Genomic DNA, 26,412 nt, shown 5'->3' with positions numbered 1-26,412 from the left:
CGAGGGGTGAGGTGGAGAAGGGAGGAAGGATACATCGCTGGGCCTCTACCTTCTCCAAGGGCCAGAACTAGTTCCTGTCCAGCTGGTTTGACCAGGCCTTTGCAAGGGCAGCTGGTATTTGTGCCCTTTGCCTGAGCAGGCTGCCAGTGACCATCCTGACCCTACCACACAGGCTGTGACTCCTGGCTGAAGTGAGATATGCTGGCTTTTCTGTTCTGCTCTTTCTTGCCAATAGCTGTTAAAACAATCATTCTCAAAGCAAGTTTCCGGCATCACTCCACTGCTGAAGGGTTTGCTGGGGTTTCCTCTCGTCTCTGAGAGGCAAGTGCTCCCCTCACATCATGTTGTCAGAAAGAGATTACCGAGCACATGCATGCCGAGTCAGCATCATCCTTTGATTAGTCCAGACTTTTCTTTTTTAAATCTTTTTGTTACTTTTTATTTATTTATTTGAGAGTGACAGACAGAGAAAGAGGCAGATAGAGAGAGAAAGAGAGAATGGGCGCGCCAGGGCCTCCAGCCACTGCAAACGAACTCCAGACGCGTGCGCTCCCTTGTGCATCTGGCTGACGTGGGACCTGGGGAACCGAGCCTTGAACCAGGGTCCTTAGGCTTCACAGGCAAGCGCTTAACCACTAAGCCATCTCTCCAGCCCCAGACTGCTTTTTGATATACTGCTCATTGAGTGTTTAATTCATTCATCGAGCAAGTAAATGGGCTGGTCAGTAAGTTCATTCCAATGATTGGAGCCTATAATTCTACAAGCTAGACTGTAAGCACCTGGTGTGCAAATGCTGCAGGATACAGAGCTGTAGAACACTTCCCTTTGATTAAGATACATTTTATTTATTTACTTTTGAAACAGGTCTCACATTATTCCAGGCTGGACTCAAACACAATATGTAGTTGAGGATGACCTTGAACTTCTGACTCTCTACGTAGATCAGGCTTATTCACTACCAGTTAGCATCAGGTTAATCTTGGCAAATAGGGATGCAAAGCCAGCAAGGATTTAATGGCTTTATCAGTGCCTCCCCCCTAACCCCCAGAACCGGGTGGGAGAAAAGACCTTTCACGACAGCATTTCACACATCTTCATCAGCCCACTCCTCAGAGGCCCCGTTTTCCGTCCTGAAGGGGTCCGCTGGGCTTTGAAGCAAGGAAGGAAAGTCTCCTCTCACATGAGCCAGATTCAGGAGCTAGGTCATCAGTGTGAGATGCAGTTATTTTCTTTCTAGTTCTCTTCTGGGCTTGCTTTAGACTGCTTTTCTGCAAAGGGCAGCCGCCCTGGCTAGTGGCTAGTCAAGGGCAGGTGACAGCTCCTCTGTCGGACAATACTGCCATTCCTGAGGCCTCACAGTTGGCATCAGCCTTTGTCTGGGCTCCTACACTCCCATCAAAGAACTAAGAGAAATATTCTCCTGAAGTATTGATTTGCACATGTGTCACACACACCATACACATGCCACGTACACATGCACACACCATACTCTCTGCACACACATACACCACACCACACACATGTACCCCCCTGCCCCCATGTCACATTTCACAGCTACTTGATTTTCCCCGTGTAATTTATAATAGAGCAGACCTTTGGGATTAAAAAACACTTTATTTCTGCATCGAATCGCTCAGCTTGAGGCCAAATTGAAGGGCATTAGTCATCAGTAGTTTGCAGTTGCTTTTTGATATTTTTCATTCAGAGAGGTTTAAGACAGCTATGATTTCCCCCCACGTTTTGGTAAGGAAATGAGAAAAAAAATCTGATCATTTAGTTAATCATTGTCATGGCTGTGGTCTCGTGTTGTTCCTTAGTGACTGCAAGATCACGACTGGCTTGTGAATTTGGTAACTGAACAATTGGAACAGCACAGAAAAATTCCATTATGTTGTGATTCTTCTTTTCAGTATCTGTTGGTGTCCAACGTTTACAAATCCATCGACCATCTGAGAAGGGAACTTAAGGACCACCTTGGGGCTTGCTGAGCTCCTCCATGTGCCACTGCCTGGGTGCCCCCCCCCCCCCCCGAGTGAAATTCAAGGCCAGCAGCCTGGGGTTTGAGCAATACACTGAGAGGTGGCTGCGGCAATTTCCAGAAGCTACTAATTCAGCCATCTCACTTTTCACATGAAGAAACAGAGGCACCATGAGGTGAAGAGACTGGAGATCTTGAAGCTGCTGCCCCTGGCAATTCCCCCGTCTTGCATCTCAGTGACTTTTTCATGCCGTGGAGACAAATCCTGGGCTTCTCCCACTTTTGAGTCAGCCAGTCACCACCAGTTGAGCCCAGGTTCACTTATGGAAGGAGTGCCTTCCTGTTCGAACTATGGCTTCTTTCTCCCTGGCTTCATTGCATTGCTTGTCACATGGCGTCCTGCATGCCACATCCTGTCCCCTCAACCGGACCAGCTAGCATCAACTAGTCCACTATTCAGGTTATCCACAGCTCAGGCTATAGACTTGGGTCTTCTCCTCAGCCTCATCTAACCTGTGCTAACCTTGAGCTTTGAGGAGAAAGATCAACTGGATCCCAACCCTAGCCCACACATGCTCTCTTACCCTTCTGTATCCATGTTAAGCAAGATGGTTCTGGAAGCTTCCCCTGAAGCTGAGATAGATGAGGTTGTGAGGGAACTCTGGCAGGAATGGAGTGAGGCAGTGGCTTGTTGCAAAGGGACTGTGGACTCTGAGCATTAGCTGGGTAACCTGTGGACATGCCAGGCTGAAGCAGAGCCAGGAGGAGGGAGGTCAGGAGAAAGGGGAGGAGGGAGAAGGAGAAAGCAATGGGTCTAAGGGCCTTGTGGGCATGCTGGGGGTTGGTTGGGCCCTGTTCTTAAATAAGCACATTTTCTACAGTGTTCTTGAAGACCATGGTGTGTGACAATGAATGTGCTATGGTGTGCAGTGGGCAAGAAGGGAAGCTGATGGGGCAGAGGCTGAGATGGTAAGTGATCCTGACGCCAAGTTGGGCTCTGCTTGTCAAGCCACACACCTGGCATTGGGCTAGGGTCCCTTCTAGCAGGGGTACTTTTTTCTATTTTACCCAAATGGCCTCTTGGGGGATCTACAGAGGCTTGGGTGGTAGTGGTGACAGGTACTGGGATCAGGAATATATTTTCAGAGTGGAGCTGATAGGACTTACTGTCTAGAAGAAGGGTTCATTAATTAGTTACGTATTTGTGAACAAGTTTGGGACCGGTTGAAAAATTTCCCTCCCACCCTTACATCCGTATCCAGATACCTTCCTTGATTGAATCATACTGTTTTCTATTTCGCTCTGTGATATGGTCTGGTGACTTTTCAGCCTGGAGTTTAAGGTTTTTTTTTTTTTTCCACAGAAGAATAGAATTGTTTCTCTGAATAAAAGCAAGTCTTTTATAGACTGTGTGCTGTTTGTCAAAGCTTTTTCAGTTAGTTATGGGTTTTGAAAAGTTGGACCACTTTCCCAGATGAAGTCTATTTTTAGGTAGACAAATAAGACTTTTTAATCCATAGAAGCTACTTTATAAAAGAGGCAAAAGGGACAAATGGCTTTATCACTAGCCCATGAAAACTGTGACTTTCATTGGATTTCCTATAAGTCTTTAAAAGCAATGTTCAACCCCTGCCCACTTATCTTTATCTGCCAGCTCTGGGAGCTCAGGAGGCCTCACTGCTCAGAGCTGCACCCCTGATTGCCCATGAAGTGATGCCCTCTAGTTAGGGTTCACTGGACCACCCAGGGAACATCTTGGAGCCTTGCGTATAGTTCACAAATTGTGTGTTTCAAATACTGACCTTCTCCCCATTCCCTTCCCTAGAGCATCTTCAAATCTAACAGCCCTCCTCACCAGGCCTCTATTAAAAAAAAACAAAATTCCAGCATGAACAGGTGGTAGGGTTGGGCGGAATAGAGAGTGGGAAAAAGCAAAATCAAAAACAAAATTGCAGATCTTTCCTGAACTCTTCTCTTCTTACTTGCTCAGGGGCGTTTAGCCCCAGTATCAGCCCTATTTCTTAAGGCGCATCCCTTGGCCTCATCTGTTTGCTCCCCACCTTCCTGTCTTGCTTCCACATTCCTCATATAAAGACTGAGATTCCATTCTTGCCTCTCCTACAGTGCCTGTCTGTCCCCAAAATTCACTGTAGGTGCAGGTGGATATGCCCCCTCCAAACAGCTCTCCAGTTAGTACTGCCAGAACCTCCTCTCTCCTAAGCTTCAGTTCTCTTTTTTAAATATTTTATTTATTTATTTGAGAGAGAAAGAGACAAAAAGAATGATACTGGGCACAACAGGACCTCTAGCTGCTCTAAATGAACTCCAGATGCATGTGCCATCTTGTGCATCTGGCTTTATGTGGGTCCTGAAGAATCTAACCTGGATCCTTTGGCTTTGCCACCAAATGCTTTAACTGCTAAGCCATCTCTCCAGCCCCTCAACTCTCTCTTATTCCTCCATATTTCACCCAAACCTCCAACTCATAAGGTGCGGAACTGAGCTTGGCTTTTTCCCTAGCGCTCCAATTCCTCTGGGGTGCCTTGCCTTTATCAGTCTTCTAGTTATCCAGGCTCAGCACGTCATCACTGGTTTTGAGTCTTCATTTTCTTTTAATTTCTACATCCTCTGTTTTGCCCCAAATCTATTGATTGTACTGTTCCATTTTGCTCCCCGAAATTATTGTTCTCTTCCCAAGATTTCTGCCTGAGTTTAAGCACTTACAACCACCCACAATCTAGCTTCCTGAACCACCACCTCCTTTCAGCTCATGTGTATTTTTATATTACTGCCATGTTGATTTTCCTCAACTGTTCATAAGGCTATTCAGCAACTTCCACAACTTTCTATTTATCATTGCCACTACCACCACATTCGTCATCATGTATTGAGTGTCTGCCTTGAACCACGTTATCCATTGAGCAACTCCATAGAGCAGACATTATTGTTAACATACATATTTTTCAATGAACAAAAAACAAAGCACAGAGATGTTAAATGATTTTCCAATAGACTAAGGTTCAAATGTTTGGTAGAGTACTTGAGGTCTCCAAAATTCACTTTCAGATTTACATGTCAGTATTTGGCCAATATTTATTGAACATCTGACAAATGTCTCTGACTTAATGGAGCTTATATTCTATGGACTAAAACAATAGTAACTAGATAGTTATATAATGTTATTAAAAGAAATTAGTGCTGTAGGAAGTAATTGCGTGAGAACTAATAATACGGCAAGCTACTGTGCACAGAGTAGTTTACGCTCATCCTCACAGAGTTTCCCAAAGTAAGGGTGGTGGCCGTGGTGGAGGGGAGTGGGAAATAACTGCATTAGAATTACTAGAGGGTATTTGATGCAAACAATTGCTGTTGACTCAGAATTGTGGGTGTCCCAGAGTCTGCATGGTAAGTAGGCTGCTGGGGACTCTTATGCCTTAGCTTATTCTTACCCTCCATAGTGCTGCCTGTCTGATGCCTCTGTCCAACTACCTGTGCTCACCTCCAGTTTCCTCTTTAAGGTCCTTATCAAATGCCAGCCTAGACCCTCTTAGCTGGAAGGACTGTCTCCAGTTTCTCCTTGTGGGACATCGACTATCAACTATCTAACACTTTGACTTGTGTTCGGGTCATATTTTTCATGGTGAAATTGGATAAGTGACGTAGGTATTGTGATCTACTACTACATAAGGCTCACACGAACACAGTCACCACAATGCTAACTGCTAACCTGATAACACAGCTATCTACTGCACTGGGCGTGGTGGTGCACGCCTTTAATCCCAGCACTCAGAAGGCAGAGGTAAGAGAATCGCCATAAGTTCGAGGCTACCCTGAGATTACATGGTGAATTCTAGATAAGTCTTGGCTAGAGTGAAAACCTACCTGAGAGAGAGAGAGAGAGAGAGAGAGAGAGAGAGAGAGCTACTAAGTGACTACTGGGCTGGTAGTGTGCATACACTGTGGATGCACTGGACATAGGGATGACTAGTGTCTCAGGTGACATGGAGTGGGATGATGTGAGACTTCATTATGCCACTCAGAATGTCATCTAATTTGCACCTTCTGAATTGTCTATTCTGAAACTTCCCATTTAACTAATGGGAACTATAACTAAAGAAAGATAAGGGAGTGCTGTTTTAACCTTGACCTCGGGTTTAGGAGAGGAAGAATGCTGTGGAGAGGAAACCAAATTTCAAGACATGCTGGATAGTCTTGAGTGAAGACGACCCAGATGGAAGACAAGTGGGGATCTAAAGGCTCGGGTTGATTCTCTGCATGCATGGGGAGAATGGACATTGGACCAGGAGATGGACAGACAGAAGAGGACCCAGGAAAGTAGAATGTGAAGGAGACCCAAGAGGGGAGTACTTCAGAAAGATAAACCCACTGAACAACGGCTGATGCTTAGGGGTGATGACAGAGACTGGGTAATGCATTGAGTCTTGTGATTGGTAGAAATCTTTGAGCTAGAGAGTCATTAGAGTGATTTGGCTAGAAATCAGATTGTGAACCCTGTGAAATAAACAACCATAGCAATACATCCCGATGTGTACATTTGTATGTACATGTGTATATTTGTAGAGCTGTTTATGTTAAGGATGATTATATTTGAATGGTGGCATTTACAAAACATTATATTATATATCTTTGTTCATAATAGTCTATGAAAACACAATGTTTTCATTTGAAAAACTTCATTGGAGCCAGGCGTGGTGGCACACGCCTTTAATCCCAGCATTCAGGAGGCAGAGGTATGAGGATTGCTGTTAGTTCAAGGCCACTCTGAGACTATGGAGTGAATTCTAGGTCAGCCTGGGCTAGAGTGAAACCCTACCACAAAAAAAAAAAGAAAGAAAGAAAGAAAGAAAAACTTCATTGGTATTTATTCATTATTTATTTAAGACAGGGTCTCATGGAGTCCAGGCTGACCTCAAACTTCCTATGTACCTGAGGATGACCTTGAACTCCTCATCCTACTGTCTCTATTTCCTGAATGCTAGGATTACAGGTGTGGGCCACCATTCATGGCTTCATTCATTTTTTGTTTGTTTGTTTGTTTGTTTTTGGTTTTTCAAGATAAGGTCTCACTCTAGCTCAGGCTAACTTGGAATTCACTATGTATTCTCAGGGTGGCCTTGAACTCATGTTGATCATCCTACCTCTGCCTCCCAAGATTAAAGGTGTTTGTCACCATGCCTGGCTTAGTTTTTTTTTTTTTTTTGAGAGAGAGAGAGAGAGGAGAGAGAGAGAATGGGTGCGCCAGGGACTTCAGCCACTGCAAATGAACTGCACATGTGTGTACCCCTTTGTGTGCATGTGTGACATTGTGTGCTTGTGTCACTGTGTGTCTGGCTTATGTGGGACCTGGAGATTCGAACATGAGTTCTTAAGTTTTGCAGACAAATGACTTAACCACTAAGACATCTCTCCAGCCATGGTTTTTTTTTTTTTTTTTTTTTTTGAGGTAATGTCTTATTCTAGTCCAGGATGACCTGGAATTCACTGTGCAGTCTCAGGGTGACTTCAAACTCATGGCGATCCTACTATAGCTCTGCCTCCCAAGTGCTGGCATTAAAGGCGTGCCCACCAAGCCTGGCTGACTGGCTGACTTTCTAAAAGCTGTTTTGTAGGTTAGAAGCTTCCTCCTAGGACTTGTGGTTTACATGTAACACATGTAACATCTAGAAGAAGCAGTCTGCATAGCATACTTCGAAATGGATGTCATGCTCATGAACTTTCTTGAGAATATAAAATGCTGCTGGGCAGGTTTCTATTTATATCCCACTTGCTAGGCTTGACTGACCACAGCAGTTCCAGGGCACAGGCTACAGACTGCTGGGAACCTGGCACAGGTAAGGCTGTCCCTCCTTTGGGGTCTAGTTTAGAGTGTTCAGCAAGGGTTGAGGCCCTGCCCATCTGGGGTATGAAGGAACCAGAACAAGCTTGTGAGACTCTCAAATGAGCTCCTGAGAAGAATGCAGTAGGGAATGCCACAGGATCCAAGGACTGACAGCAAAGGAAGCTTTGTGGACCTCAGAGGACCCGAGCAGGATTCCTAGAGAACACCTGCACAGTCCTTCCAGGTTTTTGCTCTGTTCCCTTTGGTTTCAGAAAGAGCTTTTACAGTTTCATGTGGTTTCTTCTTTTCCATCATTTCTGCTCTCATCTGGATAGGAAGAATGTCCTGCAGAGAGCACCTATTTGCTTTTTTCTTCAAAAATGCATTTTTTTTAAGGCTGGAAAGATGGCTCAGTAGTTAAAGTGCATGCCTGCAAAGTCTAGTGACCTGGGTTCTATTCCCTAGTGCCCACACAGAGCCAGATGCTCATAGTGGTGCATGTACCTGGGATTCGTTTGCAGTGGCTGGAGGCTGCACTCGAGCCCAGGCGGACCTGGAATTCAGTTTGTAGTTCCAGGCTGGCCTCAAACTCGCAGTGGTCTTCCTACCTTTGCCTCCAAAGTACTGGGATTAAAGGTGTGTGTCACCACACCTGATAATCTATCTATCTATCTATCTATCTATCTATCTATCTATCTATCTATCTATCTATAATAGTCAAGCTCTAAATGTGTTTTAGCTAAGAGGTTTAGTTACATGCAATGCTTGATATCTGGGACTAACTAGGTTCTGTTAATATGGGTCTTGTTAATTTTTTAATATTTTATTTATTTATGTGAAAGAGAGAGGGACAATGGGGGGGGGTGATGGGTGCACCAAGGCCTCTAGCCACTGCAAATGAACCCCAGATGATTGCACCATCTCATGCTAATTTATATTCTCACTCATATTACTTTAGAGCACTTATTTATCCAGATTCTTCCAAACACTGAGTATTGCCAATTTTTACAAAATTTTATCAGTATGATGGAAAAGAAATTATATCTCAATATTTTGACTTTTACTTAAAATTTATGAATAAGAATTAAGACATTTTCTATTCTACATTCTAATTTCTTATTCTGTAAGATTGTTCCTTTTCTTTTATGATTACATATGACCTTGAAAATTAAGACACTTAACTATGGTTCATATAGTTTCTTTTATTTATTTCTTTATTTTGTTTTTTCAAGGAAGAAAAACAAGCAGGTGCTTTATTTTGGTTTCTAGAGGTAAGGTCTCACTCTAGCCCAGACTGACGTAGAATTGACTACGTTGTCTCAGAGTAGCCTCAAACTCACAGAGTGATCCTCCTACCTCTGCCCACCAAGTGTTGGGATTAAAGGCATGTACCACCACACCTGGCTTATAATTTTTATTTATTTGCAATCACATAGAGATAGAAGAGAGACAGAGAGAAAATGGGTATACCAGGGCATCCAGCCACTGCTGACTAACTCCAGATGTTTGCACCACTGCATCTGGCTTTATGTGAGTCCTAGGGAATCAAACCCAGGAATCAAACCCAGATCATTCGGCTTTGCAGGCAAGTCCCTGAACCACTGAGCCATCTCTCTGGCCCTCAAATATTTTTTCTAGTTAGAAAAATGTTCCTAGTTGGAAAAATGCTAATACTTCAAAAATTATTTTGGTTGTAGAGAGTTTTATTTTTATGAAATTATTATATTTGTCAATTATTTTCCTTATGGTTTTCTGCCTTTGCATTCTGCTTGGAAAGATTTCCTCCTTTATCCCAAGATAATAATATACTTGCTGTCAATTTTTAAGATATATTCTAACCCATTTTGGTGAAAGGAGGTCGAGATCTTGAGTAACCACTTTCTAACTAGTTGTCCAGCAAGTAACCACTTTCTAACTAGTTAACCACTTTCTAGCTAGTTCACCAGCAAATTAGGTCAGCACTATTAATTGAATGGTTATTATCTAGTCCAGTTTTGTCTGTTGATTTGCAATGTGATCCTTCTCATAAACCTAGTTTCCTTATGTATTTGAGTGCACTTTTGGATACTATTCTGTTCACTCTCCTTGCATTTGCTAAGCTTCTCCTGCAGCATGTATTTTGATCATTGTAGCTATCTAGCATGTCTTCATACCCACTGCCATGATGTTCCTTAGTCCTTTTGATTTTTCAGCATTTTCACGTGTTTACTTTTCTAGTTAAAATTTAATACCATTGCAAAATTGTTGCATAGGATGTTTGTTTCTATTTTTAATTGCTTAGAGAAATGTTTTTGTAGGACTTATCTTCAATACTATTGGGGTGAGTTTTTAAAAAAATAAAACTGCTCTGTAATTTTTTTTTTTGCATTTGCCTATTTTGAATCAAAATCTGGGAGTTCAAAGTGTTTAAGTAGCAAGAATTCTTATTTTTACTATTAACATTTATTCTGTTATAGCATGGTCAGGGACATTTGTTCTAATTCCATTTTTCTGTGTGCACCGAGGCTTTATTTTGTGGCTGAATACATTTTTTTTAATTAAAGTGTGCTATCAGTGCTTGCAAAGAAGTTTCATGTTGGATTTGCATTCCAGAATGCCTTGCTGGTTAACCATATAGATTGCATTATATTTTTATTACTTGTTCTGTCATGACTAATGCCTGTTAGTATTGTGTTTCATCGATTTCTTCTACTAGTTTATGTTTTAATAGATTTGGATGCTTGTTTTGGTGGTGAAAGATTTCTAACATTTATAAACTTGTGCAACTCCAACAGATATACAATAATACCACTCTATGTCTAGTAATTGCCCAGTAATTATTATTAGGCAAAAAAGTTAGTTCTTTGTTCCTTAGTAGGGTCCTTGGTTTTGACGGTTTCTGACACGTGGTCTCACTAGGTAGCCTAGGTCAGCCTCAAACTCACTAAGTGGCCTGTAGTAGACTTACTACCATTTGCACTCATCTTCAATTGCCCCTAGTTAGGAGCCTCAGATGACAGAGTATATGTGGTGTTTGTCTTTCTGTGCCTGTGTGACCTCCTTAGAATGATATTTTCCAATTCCATCCATCTTCCTGCAAATTTCATTATTTCATTTTTTCTTATTGCCGAGTAGAATTCCATTGTGTATATGTATCACAGCCTCATTGTCCATTCAGCAGTTGATGGGCATCTGGGCTGATTTCAGTTCCAGCTAGTGAATAGAGCAGTGACAAACATGGCTGAGCAGGTATAACTGTAGTAAAGAGTGGAATATTTAGGGTCTATGCCCATGAGTGATAGAGCTGGATCAAATGTTAGATCTCTCTTCATCTTTTTCAGGAGTCTCCATATGGATTTCAATAATGGTTGTACAATTTTGCACTCCCACCAGCAGTGAGTAAGGATCATTTTCCCTCACCAGCATTTATTGTCATTTGATTTTTAAAAATAATTTTTATTTATTTATTTATTTATTTTTAAATTTATTTATTTATTTATTTGAGAGCGACAGACACAGAGAGAAAGACACATAGAGGGAGAGAGAGAGAATGGGCGCGCCAGGGCTTCCAGCCTCTGCAAACGAACTCCAGACGCATGCGCCCCCTTGTGCATCTGGCTAACGTGGGACCTGGGGAACCGAGCCTCGAACTGGGGTCCTTAGGCTTCACAGGCAAGTGCTTAACCGCTAAGCCATCTCTCCAGCCCAATTTTTATTTATTTTTTGAGAGAGAGAAAGAGAAAGAGAATGGGCATACCAAGGCCTCTAGCCCCTGGAAACATATGCACCACATTGTGCATCTGGCTCTACCTAGGTACTGGGGAATTGAACTCAGGTCCCCAGGCTTTGCAGGCAAGTGCCTTAACTGCTGAGCCATCTCTCCAGCCCTTGACTTAAGAAAAACTTTTAAAAAATTTATTTGAAAGCAGAGAGACAGAGAAAAGAGAGACAGAATGAGAAGGCCAGGGCCTCTTGCCCTTGGGCTCCGTTTTCTTTCCAAATGAGGAAAGTAGAAAGAATATTAGTACTGTGATGAACAAAGCAAACAAACTCTGCAAACAAACTCCAGATGTATGTGCCACCTTGCACATCTGGCTTTATGTGGGCACTGGGGAACCAAACCCTGGTCATCAGGCTTTGCAGGCGAGTGCCTTAACTGCTAAGCCGTCTCGTCAGCCCCATCATTCGATTTTTTGAAGGACGCTATCCTGACTGGAATAAGATGGAATCTCAAAGTTGTTTTGATTTGTTTTTCTCTTATAACTAAAGATGCCGAACATCTCTTTAAGTGTGTAATGGCCATTTGTATTTGTTCCTTTGAGAATTCTCTGCTCAATTCTCTACCCCATCTTTAAAAAAATTTATTTTGAGAGAGAGAGACACACAGAGAGAATGGCCATGCCAGGGCCTTCAGCTGCTGCAAACGAATTCCAGACGTGTGCGCCCCCTTGTGTGCATGTAAGTGCCTTAACCATTAAGCCATCTCTCCACCCCTCTACTTTATTTTTTATTAGGTTGTTTAATTTTTTTTTTATTGTTTACTTTTTTGAGTTCTGATTAATCCAAAGAAGTGACCTGCAAAGCATGAAGGGAAGAACAGGAAGTGGAAAAATAAGTGACCTGCAAAGCAGGAAGGAAAGAACAGGAAGTGGAAAAAATCAGCCACAATCTGAATGAGTCTGTTAATTGAGCTCATCTACTGCTTTTGTTTTATTTATTTACTTATTTAAGAGCGACAGATGGAGAAAGAGGGAGAGAGAGAGAGAGAGAGAGAGAATGAATGGGCGTGGCAGAGCTTCCAGCCACTGCAAACGAACTCCAGACTCATGTGCCCCCTTGTGCATCTGGCTAACATGGGTCCTGGGGAATTGAGCCTGAACCAGGGTCCTTAGGCTTCACAGGCAAGCACTTAACTGCTAAGCCATCTCTCCAGCCTTCATCTACTGCTTTTGATCCTTGGGAGATTAGCTTCCTGGCCAGTAAGAGGGCTACTAGGTGAATGAGCAGGAAATCTATCACAAGCACCTTTCTCCTTTGGGTCTGTTTTCTTTCTTCTTCACTAAGCACATCAATTTTAAGGGCATTGTGTGAAATTTGCTTCTTGGAGTCTTTTTACTGCTAAATCCAAGGCTCACCTTAGGTGACTCATCTGTGTGGGCTTCTCACTGGCTGCTGAGGGACCATCGGGCAGCAGGGTCATGCGCAGTACTGTTTGTTTCTATCACTCGTGTTTGGCTGTGGGCGGACTCTGCCTCTTGCCTGTGGTACGTTGCTTCTTAGGGGCAAGATGAGAATATTTACAATGCTTTGTTGTTCATCACAGTGTCGATATTGTTTCTCCTTTGGAAAGAAAGAACAGGAGCCCAAGGGCAGAAGACAATCACCTGCCTTTTTCTGACTATTGATTTTCCATGTTCCAGTCAACACTTCATTAGTTTTTTTCTTAAGTACAGCTCTGCATTTAGCTGGGACAGTCTTCCCAGTGGGAGACTCACCATGCCCCACCAGACTAGAGGTGGACGGAGAAGGTGACTTTTTTTTTTAAATTAATTAATTTATTTATTTGAGAGCGACAGACACAGAGAGAAAGACAGGTAGAGGGAGAGAGAGAGAATGGGCACGCCAGGGCTTCCAGCCTCTGCAAACGAACGCCAGATGCGTGCACCCCCTTGTGCATCTGGCTAACGTGGGACCTGGGGAACCAAGCCTCGAACCAGGGTCCTTAGGCTTCACAGGCAAGCAGTTAACCGCTACGCCATCTCTCCAGCCCTCGAAGGTGACTTTTTGATAATATGACTGTAGGTGCTACATTTTCTTCTCTTTGTATTTTTTGGGTTGTGTGTGTTTGGGTGTGTGTGTATGTAGTATGATGTGTGTGCATGTGGTGTATGCATGTCTGTCACTATTTTGCCTTATTTCCTTGAAACAGGGTATGTCATTGAACCTGGAGCTTGTGCCATTTTCAGTGAGACTTGGCTGGTCTCTGAGCATTCCAGTGATTCTCCTGTCTTGTCTCACTCAGTGCTGGGATTACAGGCTATGGAACCAGACAGAGTTTTCATGTGGATGCCAGGGATGGGCTTGGGTCCTCATGCTTTCCTCACAATCACTCTTACCCACTGAGCCAGCTCCCTAGTCCCCAACATTCTTTCCTTTTTTTTTTTTTCCTCAATTTTTATTAACATTTTCCATGATTACAAAACAAAAATATCCCATGGTAATACCCTCCCTCCCCTCCCCACTTTGCCCTTTGAAACTCCATTCTCCATCATATCCCCTCCCCATCTCCATCAGTCTCTCTTTTATTTTGATGTCATGATCTTTTCATCCTCTTATGGTCTTGTGTAGATAGTGTCAGGCACTGTGAGGTCATGGATATCCAGGCCATTTTATGTCTGGAGGGAGCATGTTGTAAGGAGTCCTACCCTTCTTTTGGCTCTTACATTCTCTCTGCCACCTCTTCCACATTAGACCCTGAGCCTTGGAAGGTCTGATTGAGATGTTACTCAGTACTCCAGTCACTTCTTTCCAGCACTTTGATACCTTCTGAGTCATTCCAATGTCACTGCCATCTGAAAAGAGAAGATTCTCTACCCAAAGTAAGAGTAATGTTAATATAAGGGTATGAATATTAAGAGAAGTGCTAACTGGGCAGTTTGATAAGCCTAGTATATACATTTTTCCAGACATCAGTCGATGTTATACCTCTAGGGCTCATGACTACCCCTGTTTTAGGTTTTCAGTATCAGGGATGTATTCCCTCCCATGGAGCGGGCCTCCAGGTCCAATTGGAGGGCAGTTGGTTTCCACCATGACAGACATGCCACTATTGCACCCATTGGCTCATTTGGCCTGGCTGGCCAATTATAAGGCTTGAAGTATCTTCACTGTTGAGTATCTTCACTGATGGTATCTTTTTCTCCTATTGAACTACATGTAGAATGGCTTCTTCCAGCTTTCTGTCAGCTGGTCTACATGGAGGAGGTTATAAAGCTCAGCTCCAGCAGGATTTCTCAGTGGCCTTGCAGCCCAAGTATGTGGAGTCTTCAACAATAGGGTCTTACCATCTATTCCTGGGCCTCAGCAATGGCCTATAATGTTTTGGGGGCATCTGGGACTTCCCTGGCCAACAACTCACTGGAGGTATCCCATCCCTGGCACTGAAAATTTTCTACCAACTATCTATGGCTCCTGAGTGATCCATTATCTGAAATCAGAGGATTCCAAATGATTTATTTGCATCCTCTTAGATTTTGATTAGCCCTTCCTGACCCGGACATCGGGGAGTTGAACAAGGACCCGAGGGAAGTTAACCTCAATGGGAGAAGGCAAACAGACACAAGAAGGAGACCATGCTAGGTGTTTGTCAAGGCCTCGAGATTTTATTCTTACATGTAGGTTTATATAAGGTTGTAGGGGGAAGGGGATGTAATCAGGCCAAAGATCACAGAGTTACTGGCTAAACCGCAATGCCTTTGTTTCTTCATCAGCTACTGGCAGCATGGGGGAGTAATCAGCCAAACATACGATCCCTTTGTTCCTGGTAGTTGAATATTAGGTGAGGAAGTAGAAACTTAACTTGCTATATGGTGATTTCTGTTAACATGGCCGAGGTTTGGTTCATAGCTCCCAACATCTCCTCCCTTCTTTTATACAAAAAGAGGGTGAGGCCTGCTTTGCAGCGGTGGGCATTAACCAACTGGGGGAGCAGGGACCTGACTCCTCCCATGGGATGTCTTTTAACCACAATCTTTGGCCCTTGGTACCTTTTGGGGAGGGGAGGCAGGGCCTATGTGGCCAGAGAGCGAGGCTCAGCCTTATTGATAACAGTTATGGTACCAACCTCCATGTAAGTCAGGTTTTTCTCTCAGGGAATTCAGAAGCAGTCAGAAAGGGATCTTCCCTTGTGGTGCTTTGCCTCACACCCATGTTGGTGCCCATATCATACTCACTTTATTGTGAGCCGATATGCATAGGTCTGAATCCTATGCAGCTCCTAAAGGAGGGGTAGCTTTTTGGCCAAGACAGGTATACTGCAGCAATAGCAGAGGTATAGAGGACAGTAGTATAGTAAATAAGTACAGAATATATGTAGTATAGTAAATGAGTACAGAATGTAAGAGCAAGGGAGAGTGACAGCTTCAGGTAGTAGGTCTTCAGTGGCAAGGCCTCAATCCGCCAGTTCCAGTCTGTGATAATGGACCTGTAAAGGCTGCATCTTAATGCCTTCAATCTGTTGACGTACAAAAGACATGATTTTATTTATAATAACGGGTCCAATTGTGAGTAAGAGGATTAAGATAAATAGAGGTCCTTCCAGCTTTGTCCTGTTAGGAAAAAAGGACAGTCTCTCAGGGAAGTGTTTCTTTCCTGGATATGTGAGATGTCATTGGGGGATCATCAGCTTGTTTTACAAGTCTCTCTGGCAGCCATCTCACTGCATTTTTTTTTTTTTTTTTTTTTTTTTGGTGTCAAACAAGCATATTGATCCTTGGCCCCAAATGAGTACTGGGTCTGGGCCATTCCATTTTAAGGTTAAAGGATCTTTCCACATAGCTTTGGCGAAGGTATTTTTTGTATTTGTGTGCCAAAAGCAATCAGCAGCTGAATTTCCCTGAGTATCAAGTGTTAAAAAGTTTAGGACAAACAAGGCATGATGAAGGATATTTCTTGGAGAGCCTTTTATGGGATATAAATCCCCCATTTTTTAGTTTTTGGAGGGTATGTTTAATAGTTTGATGGGCTTGCTCAACAATTCCTTGACCCTGGGGGTTGTATGGTATGCCTGTAATATGTTTAATTTGTAGTTGATGACAGAAATTTTGGAATTTTTTTCCAGTATATCCAGGACCATTATCAGTTTTAATAATTTGGGGCTTTCCCATGACATCAAGGCAATTGAGTACATGAGCAATGACATTTTTTGAAGCTTCTCCAGCATGGAGGCTGGCAAAAACAAATCCACTAAAGGTATCCACAGTAACATGGAGGTACTTAAGATTACCAAATGAGGGAACATGTGTTATATCCATTTGCCAGATTATTGGGAATTAAACCTCTAGGATTTACACCTAAGTGGGGGATGGGTAGGAGAGTGACAGTTTGTGTATTGTTTGACAATCTGACGAGCTTGTTCCCTACTGATTTTAAAAAGAAGACACAAGGTTTGAGCATTAAGATGATGTACAGAGTGAGCTGCTTTGGCCTGGGCCACAGGATCGAGCTCAACAAGGAAGGCAAACTGGGTGGCTTCGTCAGTCATGGCATTGCCTGTGGCTAGAGGCCCAGGGAGTCCAGAATGAGCACAAATATGGCATATATAAAAAGGATGTTGCCTAGAATGTATGCATTGTTGGATGGAGAAAAACAGAGGGGTAGCATTTGTAGTGGGTTTTATGTATGGCACAGTTAACAGGGGGATGGATTGAGCAATATAAGCACTATCAGTATACAGATTAAAGGAGGTATTTGGAAGTTGTTGAAAAACCTGTAAAACAGCAAAAAAGTTCCACCAGTTGAGCAGAGTGGAATGTGGATTGTAGGGAAGTGGTTTGATTGTCTATAGTGAAGGCTGCTACTCCATTAGAGGAGCCATCAGTGAAAACTAGGGGGACATGGGGAAGAGGTCGGGGAGAGGTTAACGTAGGAAAAACAAATGGCTGAATCTCAGAAAGTGGAGAAGTTTGTTAGCAGGGTAGTGGTTATCAAGGGATCCCTGAAAAGAGGTCCAAGATACTGCCCTTCATCATCATTTTGTATTAACCATTGTATTTGGGAAGTGGAGTAGGGTAGAATGATTTTATCAGGGTCTTTACCAAATATTTTTCTGCTTTGGTCACATGCAATTTTTATTAACTCTACCACCCATGAGGTGTAAGGGGTAAGGACTCTGGGTGGTGGAGCACATAATGGACCCAGAAAAGGGGCCCCTCCTGCCAGAATACCCCAGTGGGTGTAAAGTCAGTGGCACGAATGACCAGGAGAAGAGGCTTCTCATAAGAGATAAAAGTGACCGTTTGGCTCAGAATTGCAGCCTCCACGAGTTTTAGAGCCTCTAGGGCAGGGGCTGTTAATGAGAGGCTGGAGGCAGGGTCTGGGTCTCCTTTGAGGATATCAAACAAGGGTTTAAGCTCTTGAGTCTGGGGGACACATGGCTTGAACTTGGATCTGAGATAAAGGGGGTTCCATCTGTTTTTTTTTCAGAGTCCAACTTTTCATGAATTTAAGTAGCATATGTTGGAAAGAAAGAACACCAGATTGCATTCTCACCAACAGTGTAGAAGAGTTCCTCTTTTTCCACATCCCTGCCAGCATTTATGATCATTTGTTTTCATGATGGTAGCCAATCTGACAGGAGTGAGATGGAATCTCAATGTAGTTTTAATCTGCATTTCCCTGATGACTAGGGATATAGAACATTTTTTTAGATGTTTATACGCCATCCATATTTCGTCTTTTGAGAACTCTCTATTTAGTTCCATAGCCCATTTTTTAATTGGCTTGTTTGATTTCTTATTATTTAACTTTTTGAGTTCTTTGTATATCCTAGATATTAATCCTCTATCAGATATATAGCTGGCAAAGATTTTTTTCCCATTCTGTAGGTTGTGTGCTTTTCTTTTTCTTCAGCATGGAGGATTCTTTCAAGTATTTTCTGTAGAGATGGTTTTGTCTTCAAATATTCCTTTAGCTTGCTATTGTCATGGAATGTCCTTATTTTTCCATCTTTTTGAATGGATAGTTTTGCAGGATAAAGTAACCTTGGTTGACAGTTGTTATCTTTCAGGAATTGGAATACATCACTCCACACCCTTCTGGCTTTTAAAGTTTGTGTTGAGTAACCTGCTGTAATCCTGATGGGCTTGCCTTTGTAGGTAACTGGATTTTTCTCTCTGACTGCTTTCAATATTTTTTCTTTGGTTTGTGTGTTTGGTAGTTTGATTATAATATGGCGAGGAGAGGTTCTTTCCAGGTTTTGTCTGGCTGGTGTTCTAAAGGCTTCCTGTATCTGCATTGGCACCTCTTTCCCAATTTGGGGGAAGTTTTCTTCTATGATTTTGTTGACGATGTTTGATTTTTTTCATAGTGTCCCGAATATCTTGAAATTCCCACTCATAGTTTTCTATTAGTTTGTCTTTCTCTTTGTTGCACTTTATTAGATCTGCCACCTGGTCTTCTAGCTTAGATATTCTGTCCTCTCCTTCATCCATTCTACTGGTGAGATTTTCTACAGAGTTTTTTTATTTCATTAACTGTGTTCTTCATTGCTAGTAATTCTGAATGGTTTTTCTTTATTATTTCTATTTCCTTATTTATGTCTAGTATTGATCTCTTTATTTCATTAAGTTGTTGTCCTGTGTTTTCTTTGATCCCTTTGATTTCCTCTTTCATTCCTTTGATTTCTTTGAACATATTGATAATCATTCTTTTGAAATCTTTCTTAGGCATTTCCTCTAACTCATTCTCAGTGGAGGTCATTTCTGATGCATTACTACTTTTTGGCGGATTCATATTGTCTTGATTTTTGGTGTTTCTTGTGTTATAATGTATATACTTTTGCATCCTGGATTATTTAATGATTGGATTTTCTAGTTAGCTGGGTATTATTAGATGTATCAGTCAATCTGATGTTATATAACTTCAGGGTATTTAATTAAGGCATTAGCTGTGTCTCTCAAGACTCTCAGAGTATCTACAAAGGTGTTCCTAGGTGTTGAGTTTGCCTGCTATGAGAGTATTCAAGTAGGCTGAGTGGAACAAAATACAGGCAGATTCTAAAATTTAACTAACGAATATACACTTTCAGTGAAAAACAGCTCAGAGTATTTATTCAAAAGTAGGTATTATGACAACCAGATCCTCTAACTGTTCCTTAGGGTGTGTGGTACCCCACCCACACCCTTAATCCTGACAACAAGGAGGTTATGATTTCTGATCTGTTGAGCATTGCAAGTCAGCTTGTGACCAGGTGAGACCCTTCCCTGGTGTAATCCCAGGTACCTCTGCTCCTGCCTGGGTCCTGCTGTCAGTTCAAGTTGGCATGGCTGGGTCCCTGAACCGCTGCTCTGTTCGCTGGAGCTGGGCACTGGCGGTGGGGTAGGGGAGGCTGCAGATGCTGCTCTAGTTCTCTCGCTGTTCCACGTGTTCTTCTACCCTGTGACCTGCTCCTCCATTGCTCACTGCCACTCTCCCTTCATGTTTCTTGAGTTTGCAGAGAGCTCCGGTGTGAGTGGAAGCTCCCCTCACCTGGCTTTTCCTGCGGCTGAAGCTGAGCCTGGTGGCTTTCTGGTGCGCCGCCTCCACTGCTGCCGCAGTCTGCGAACCTGCTGGAGCCGCTTCTGCCGGCCCGTGCGGGCTCTGGATGCTCTGGATCTCTCCTACTTCTCCACTACCATTTCAATTTCCTATGCACCTCACTTTTCAGTAAAAGTGTGTATTTTGCTGAGTTTTTTTGGTCTTTTTGCCCCCTAGGCTGCTTTGGCGTGGTACCTACGCTGCCATCTTAACCGGAAGTTCCAACATTCTTTCTTTTTACTCAAATTCCCTAACACAGAGTGAGGGCAAAAAGATGAAGGTAAGAAGTGCTCACCAATATGGATTTTAAGTCTTAGAATTGTCTCAGGGTGGTGGTGGAAAGTATTTCAGGAGGATGGCCTTTGCCATATGCACCAATGCCAGCATTTACACTGGCATGTACACATTTAAAAAAAAATTAAGCTGTAGTGGTTAAGGCACTTGCCTGCAATGCCAAAGAACCCCTGTTCAATTCCCCAGGACCCACATAAGCCAGATGCACAAGGAGGCATATGAATCTTGAGTTCATTTGCAGTGGCTGGAGGTCCTGGCACACCAATTCTCTCTCTCACTCTCTCTATACCTCTTTTTTTTTTATCTCTCTCTAATAAATAAATAAAATATATTTTTGAAAAATAAAAAAAAAAAATTAAGCTGGATGTGGTGGCACACGCCTTTACTCCCAGCACTTGGGAGGCAGAGGTAGGATGATCACCATGAGTTCAAGGCCACCCTAAGAATACAGAGTAAATTCCAGGTCAGCCTGGGCTAGAGTAAGAATCTACCTTGAAAAAAAAATTAAAACAGGGTAAGTAAACAGAAACAATTAAGGGGACAAGGTAAGGGAAAGATGCTCCTTACCCTGAGATCTCTTTTGTACTTCCAGTGGCTGACAGTCGAGAATCTGTAAGACAGCTAATAAAACCAAGATTGTCTATAGAGATAATGTTCCTTCTCCTAAGGATATGTCAAACAGGGATGTTAAAGCTGTACACTATGCTCATAGCCAGCATGTTTATAGTCTTGAGTTTCACTGTAATTAGCACTCCTTTCTCATCCCTAAATCTGAACAATGAGCTTCATAAATAACCTTAAAATTGCATTGACAAAAATTCTGGAAGAGTCATAAGGAAACAGTTAATATAGTTTTTACTTAATTTTTAAACTTTGCTTAATCTTTTTTTTTTGAGGCAAACCCAACAGACTGGACTTTTTCTTTTTTATGAGATAAAGCAAGAGCAAAAATGAGAAAGAGAGAGAGAGAGAGAGAGAGTGAGTGAGTTGGCATGCCAGGGCCTTCAGCCACTATAATTGAACTCCAGAGGCTTGCATCATCTCATGCACATATGTGACCTTACGCATGCATGTCTGGCTTATGGGGGATCTGGCAAGTCTAATATGGGTCCTTAGGCTTTGCAGGCAAACGCCTTAACTGCTAAGCCATCTCTCCAGCCCCAACTTTGTTTAATCTTTTTTTTAAAATTATTTATTTATTTATTTGAGAGCGACAGACACAGAGAGAAAGACAGATAGAGGGAGAGAGAGAAAATGGGCGTGTCAGGGCTTCCAGCCTCTGCAAACGAACTCCAGACACTTGCGCCCCCTTGTGCATCTGGCTAACGTGGGACCTGGGGAACCGAGCCTCTAACCGGGGTCCTTAGGCTTCTCAGGCAAGCGCTTAACCGCTAAGCCATCTCTCCAGCCCAACTTTGTTTAATCTTTAAATGTTGTAAATTACATCCTTTGGGCAATGACTCTATCTATCTATCTATCTATCAATCATCTAGTTATATCTCTATATCTATATCCATCTATATCTATATTTATATCTGTATCTATATATATTCTCCATTGTAAGACTCCTAAACTCAACTCTTTTGTGAAGCCTGAACCCATATCTTAAGTACCCCTCTCTTTTTGTTTTCTTTTTCTTTAAGTTTTATTTATTTGAGAGAGAGAGAAAGTGGGGTGGGGGAGAGAATAGGCATGCCAGGGCCTCCAGCCACTGAAAACAAACACCAGACACATGCACCACCTTATGCATCTGGTTTACGTGGGTCCTGGGGAATTGAACCTGGGTCCTTAGGATTTGTAGGCAAGTGCCTTAACTGCTAAGCCATCTCTCCAGCCCCCCTCTCTCTTTCTCTAATCAACTGTCTATACTTAAATCTGAAGTGTGTATTATCCTATATCTTTTCTTGATAAACTCACTAAATTTGCTTCACTCTAAATATGCTGCAATTTTTTTTCTGTGTGGGGGTCCCTGAGGGAGGAACTCCTCAGGCTGCTAGGGGCAGTGCTGAGCTGTCTCCCTACTTCTGCTGGCAATCAACAGTCAGGAACCCCAACCTCCCATGAACTCAGCTTTCATAATGATCCCCTGTGGTCAAATTGTTTCACAAATGCTTCTAATTTTTCTTTGGTCTTATGCCAGATGTCATATTATTTTATCCATAGTTCAGCGTGTGTTGCTAATGGATAAGGAGTTTTTAAGATCATAACAATGACTACAGTTATCACAACTGCTGTATACCTAACAGTGCCTCCTTGTACCATCAACTAGCTGGCCAGTATTCTGATGACCTCATAAATTGTATAAGTTTGTGAGTGAATTCACCGTTTATTTTACATTTGCAGTGTATTTTTATGTCAGGCATGTTGGCATGAGTCTGTAATCCCAGCACTTGGAAGTCAGAGGTAGGAGGATCATGAGTTTGAGGCTACCTTGGGTTGTAAGAGGGAGACTGTCAGTCTCATAGCTCCTTCCCCCGCTCCCAACTGGCCCCAAATTGAAGTTTCTGCTCAATGGACCCTGCTCTCTCTCTTGCCCTGTGGGGGACCCAGACAACCTGGCTCTTCTTTGAGATCACACCCCCCACAAGCCCCCCCCCCCCACTAGCCAGACCATCACAGTCCAGCCAGCAGAAGAGCTCTGCACCATTAGCCTAGCTCGTTTTGTCTGTCCTGCCCTTGCTGCCCAGTGCATGCATTTTCTCTGTCCAATGCACTGTCTCTCTCTCTCTCTCTTTTTCTCATGTTCTCTTTCTCTCTCCCTTTCTCATTCTCTCTTACTCCCTTCTCCTCTTGTCCTTTGGCCTGTGGCTGTGTACTAGCAACCTTGAGAGGGGACATTGGGTGGACTACTTGCCAGCTCCCTCTGTCTCTCTCTCTCTCTCTCTCTCTCCCTCTCCCAGCCTTCCTGACTTTTTCTTCTCCCCTACTGTTACAGGATTTTGGGGTTCATAATGGGTCCACCAAGTTTATAAACCCTAAATTTGGGTCCTGTTCTATTTTTAACAAAGAGTTGATAACAATGAACTCAAGAAGGATAAATTGTGAATTATTAAGTTTATTTAGGGAGAAATCACAATTTGTGGGGTTTATTTAAGGGAAATTGGGATGTAGGAAGAAGGTTGGAGCAGAAGCACATGGGCAGCAGGAAACATGTCCTCATGTGGACACAGCACAGTCCATGAGATTCATTTAAGAGAAATCGAGGTTCTCAGAGACAGACGAGAGTACAGCCCCAGACACTTGGAAGGTAGAAATTAGGTGCATGTATAGGGAGATTTAGAAGAAACACACATACCGTCTGCCTTGTGCTTTCCCATGGAAGGAAGTTAAGAAGGCAAATGGTGGTAGCTTAAGGAAAAATAGAAGAGGGAAGAAAATCAAAGCAGAGACCAAGAAAGTTAGATGACAAATAAGTAGTACAGAGAGCTGTACCCATGTTTACACTGAGTTTGAGAAGTTACACAGGTGAGGGCCTGGAGTTTGTGAAGGAATCCACAGGGCAGATCTGGAGTGTAAAAGACATAAGCCAGTATAATCCTTTCCAGATCCATCCCTTTCCCTGAAAATTTCACAATTTCATTTTCCTTTACTGCTGAATAGAACTCCATTGTATAAATGTACTACATCTTCATTATTCATTCATCAGTTGAGGGACATGAAGCCTGGCTCCATTTCCTAGCTATTGTGAATAGAACAGCAATAAACATGGATGTGCAAGTATCTCTAAGGTAGTGAGATGAGTCCTTAGGATAAATGCCTAGGAGTGCTAGAGCTGGGTCATCCGGTAAATCTATTTTTAGCTGTCTCAGGAATTTCCACTGGCTGTACTAGTTTACATTCCCATCAACAGTGTGGAAAGGTTCATCTTTTTCCAAATCCTTGCCGGCATTAATTATTGATTGTTTTCTTGATGATAGTCATTCTGACAGGAGTGAGATGGAATCTCAAAGTAGTTTTAATTTGCATGCTCTTGATGGCTAAGGATGTAGAACATTTTTTTCAGATGTTTATAGGCTATCTGTCCTTCTTCTTTTGAGAACTCTCTATTTAGTTCCATAGCCTTTTTTTTTTTTTTTTGGTTTGGTTCTTCGAGGTAGGGTCTCTCTCTAGTCCAGGCCGACCTGGAACTCACTATGTATTCTCAGGCTGGCCTTGAACTGTCGGTGATCCTCCTACCTCTGCCTCCCAAGTGCTGGGATTAAAGGCGTGCACCACCATGCCCAATAGCCCATTTTTTTTATGTTGTTTAATTTCTTGAGTTCTTTAGTTATCCTGGATATTAAGCTTCTGTCAGATCTTTTAAATTAATTAATAATTTTTAAGAAAATGGGCACATCAGGGACTCTAGCCACTGCAAACAAACTCCAGACACATGCGTCACCTTGTATATCTGGCTTACATGGGATCTGGAGAATCAAGCTTAGGTCCTTAGGCAAGCACCTTAACCACTAAGCCATCTCCCATCTCTTCAGCCCTTGTCTGTCATATGTGTAGCTGGCAAAGATTTTCTTCCATTCTGTAGGTTGTCCCGTTGCTCTATTCAGTGTCCTTTGCTATGCAAAAGCTTTTAAATTTCATGAGGCCCCAGTGGTTGATTAGTGGTTTTATGTCCTGAGCAACTGGGGTTATATTCAGAAAGTCTTTGCTTATGCCAATATAATAACATTTTTTTCCATTGACACAAATACATTCACTAACATGATTGATGTGACCACAGTTTACAGAAAGCAGCGAGGAGGGAAACCTTACACTACCAGAGGACAGCTCCACTCACAAGAGTTCAGCTCACAACAGCAGTGACTTGGCCACATTTGCGCACCTCACGGGGGAAATCACCCAATCACATGGAGGCGAAGAGCCCCACAGACCTAAGGAGCAGGAAACTCTGCTCCCCCAGCAAGCTCAGCATGATCATCCCAGGAGTCACTCCAGTAGGCCAGTGTAAAGATGAGATAGGGGTGAGCAAGTTTCACACTGGCTGGCGAATGAGTAGTTTCACATGTGGCTGGAAAGTGATAGCCCAGCTGTGCTTTATCTCATCAAGACTGAATGTCTAAAGACTTCCTGAGAGGGTTGGTTTCAATGATCAACAGAGTACGCTTTTTTTTTTTTTTTTTTTTTGGTTTTTCAAGGTAGGGTCTCATGCTAGTTCAGACTGATCTGATATTCCCTATGTCGTCTCAGGGGGCCTCGAACTCACGGTGATCCTCCTACTTCTGCCTCCTGAGTGCTGGGATTAAAATCATGCGCCATCACACCCGGCTACAGTATGCTTTTTTAAAACGCACCCGGCCACAGTATGCTTTTTTTTTTTTAATTTTTATTTATTTATTTATTTGAGAGCAACAGACACAGAGAGAAAGACAGAGAGAGAGAGAGAGAGAGAGAGAATGGGCGCGCCAGGGCTTCCAGCCTCTGCAAACGAACTCCAGACGCGTGCGCCCCCTTGTGCATCTGGCTAACGTGGGACCTGGGGAACCGAGCCTCGAACCGGGGTCCTTAGGCTTCACAGGCAAGCACTTAACCGCTAAGCCATCTCTCCAGCCCCCCACAGTATGCTTTTTTACCTCAAAAAAACAAAATAAAACAAAAAAACAGTGAGCCCTACTAACTATTCCATGGTCAGGCCTAACAAGCATTCTACCATAGAGGTTTCCCTCCTTACATTTGGAGCATCACAGAAAGCCAGTGTTACCATTCCTGACAGAGAACACCCTCCTACCTAAGAAGCAGTGTGGACAGAACAGTCACCCCTGAATCTGCCCACGCTCTATGCCACCAACTTCAGGACTCACAGAGGACAGAACTGTAGTCCAAACTATTCCCCGCAGGTACAAGAAGCAAGGTCCATAATTGTAAGAAATTTCCCAAATAAGCTGAAAATAAAAATAAATTGAGGGGAGGTGGCTCAGCAGTTAAAGTGCTTGCTTGCAAAACTTGAAGGCCTGAGTTTCGTTCCCCAGAACCCACATAAAACCAGGTTCATGACATGGCACAAGTGTCTGGAGTTTGTTTATAGCAACAAGA

General features: G+C 42.8%; 1 protein-coding gene across 3 annotated transcripts in view; it reads left to right on the top strand.

Annotated features, from left to right (window-relative positions):
* Positions 1-7,937: 7,937 nt before the first annotated feature.
* The window catches only part of Myo3b (myosin IIIB), a 470,798-nt gene continuing 452,323 nt past the window's right edge, over positions 7,938-26,412 (top strand). For 2 of the 3 annotated variants that reach the window (XM_045147623.1, XM_045147621.1), the window contains exon 1: positions 7,961-8,062. The gene's annotated coding sequence lies outside the window, so the exon portion shown is untranslated. Of the gene's footprint in view, positions 8,063-26,412 lie in introns of all 3 variants that reach the window. The other variant, XM_045147622.1, reaches the window with a different exon arrangement.

This window comes from Jaculus jaculus, chromosome 4 (assembly GCF_020740685.1).
Source record: "Jaculus jaculus isolate mJacJac1 chromosome 4, mJacJac1.mat.Y.cur, whole genome shotgun sequence".
NCBI classification, from domain to species: domain Eukaryota; kingdom Metazoa; phylum Chordata; class Mammalia; order Rodentia; family Dipodidae; genus Jaculus; species Jaculus jaculus.
This window is presented reverse-complemented; position numbering and strand designations above follow the sequence as displayed.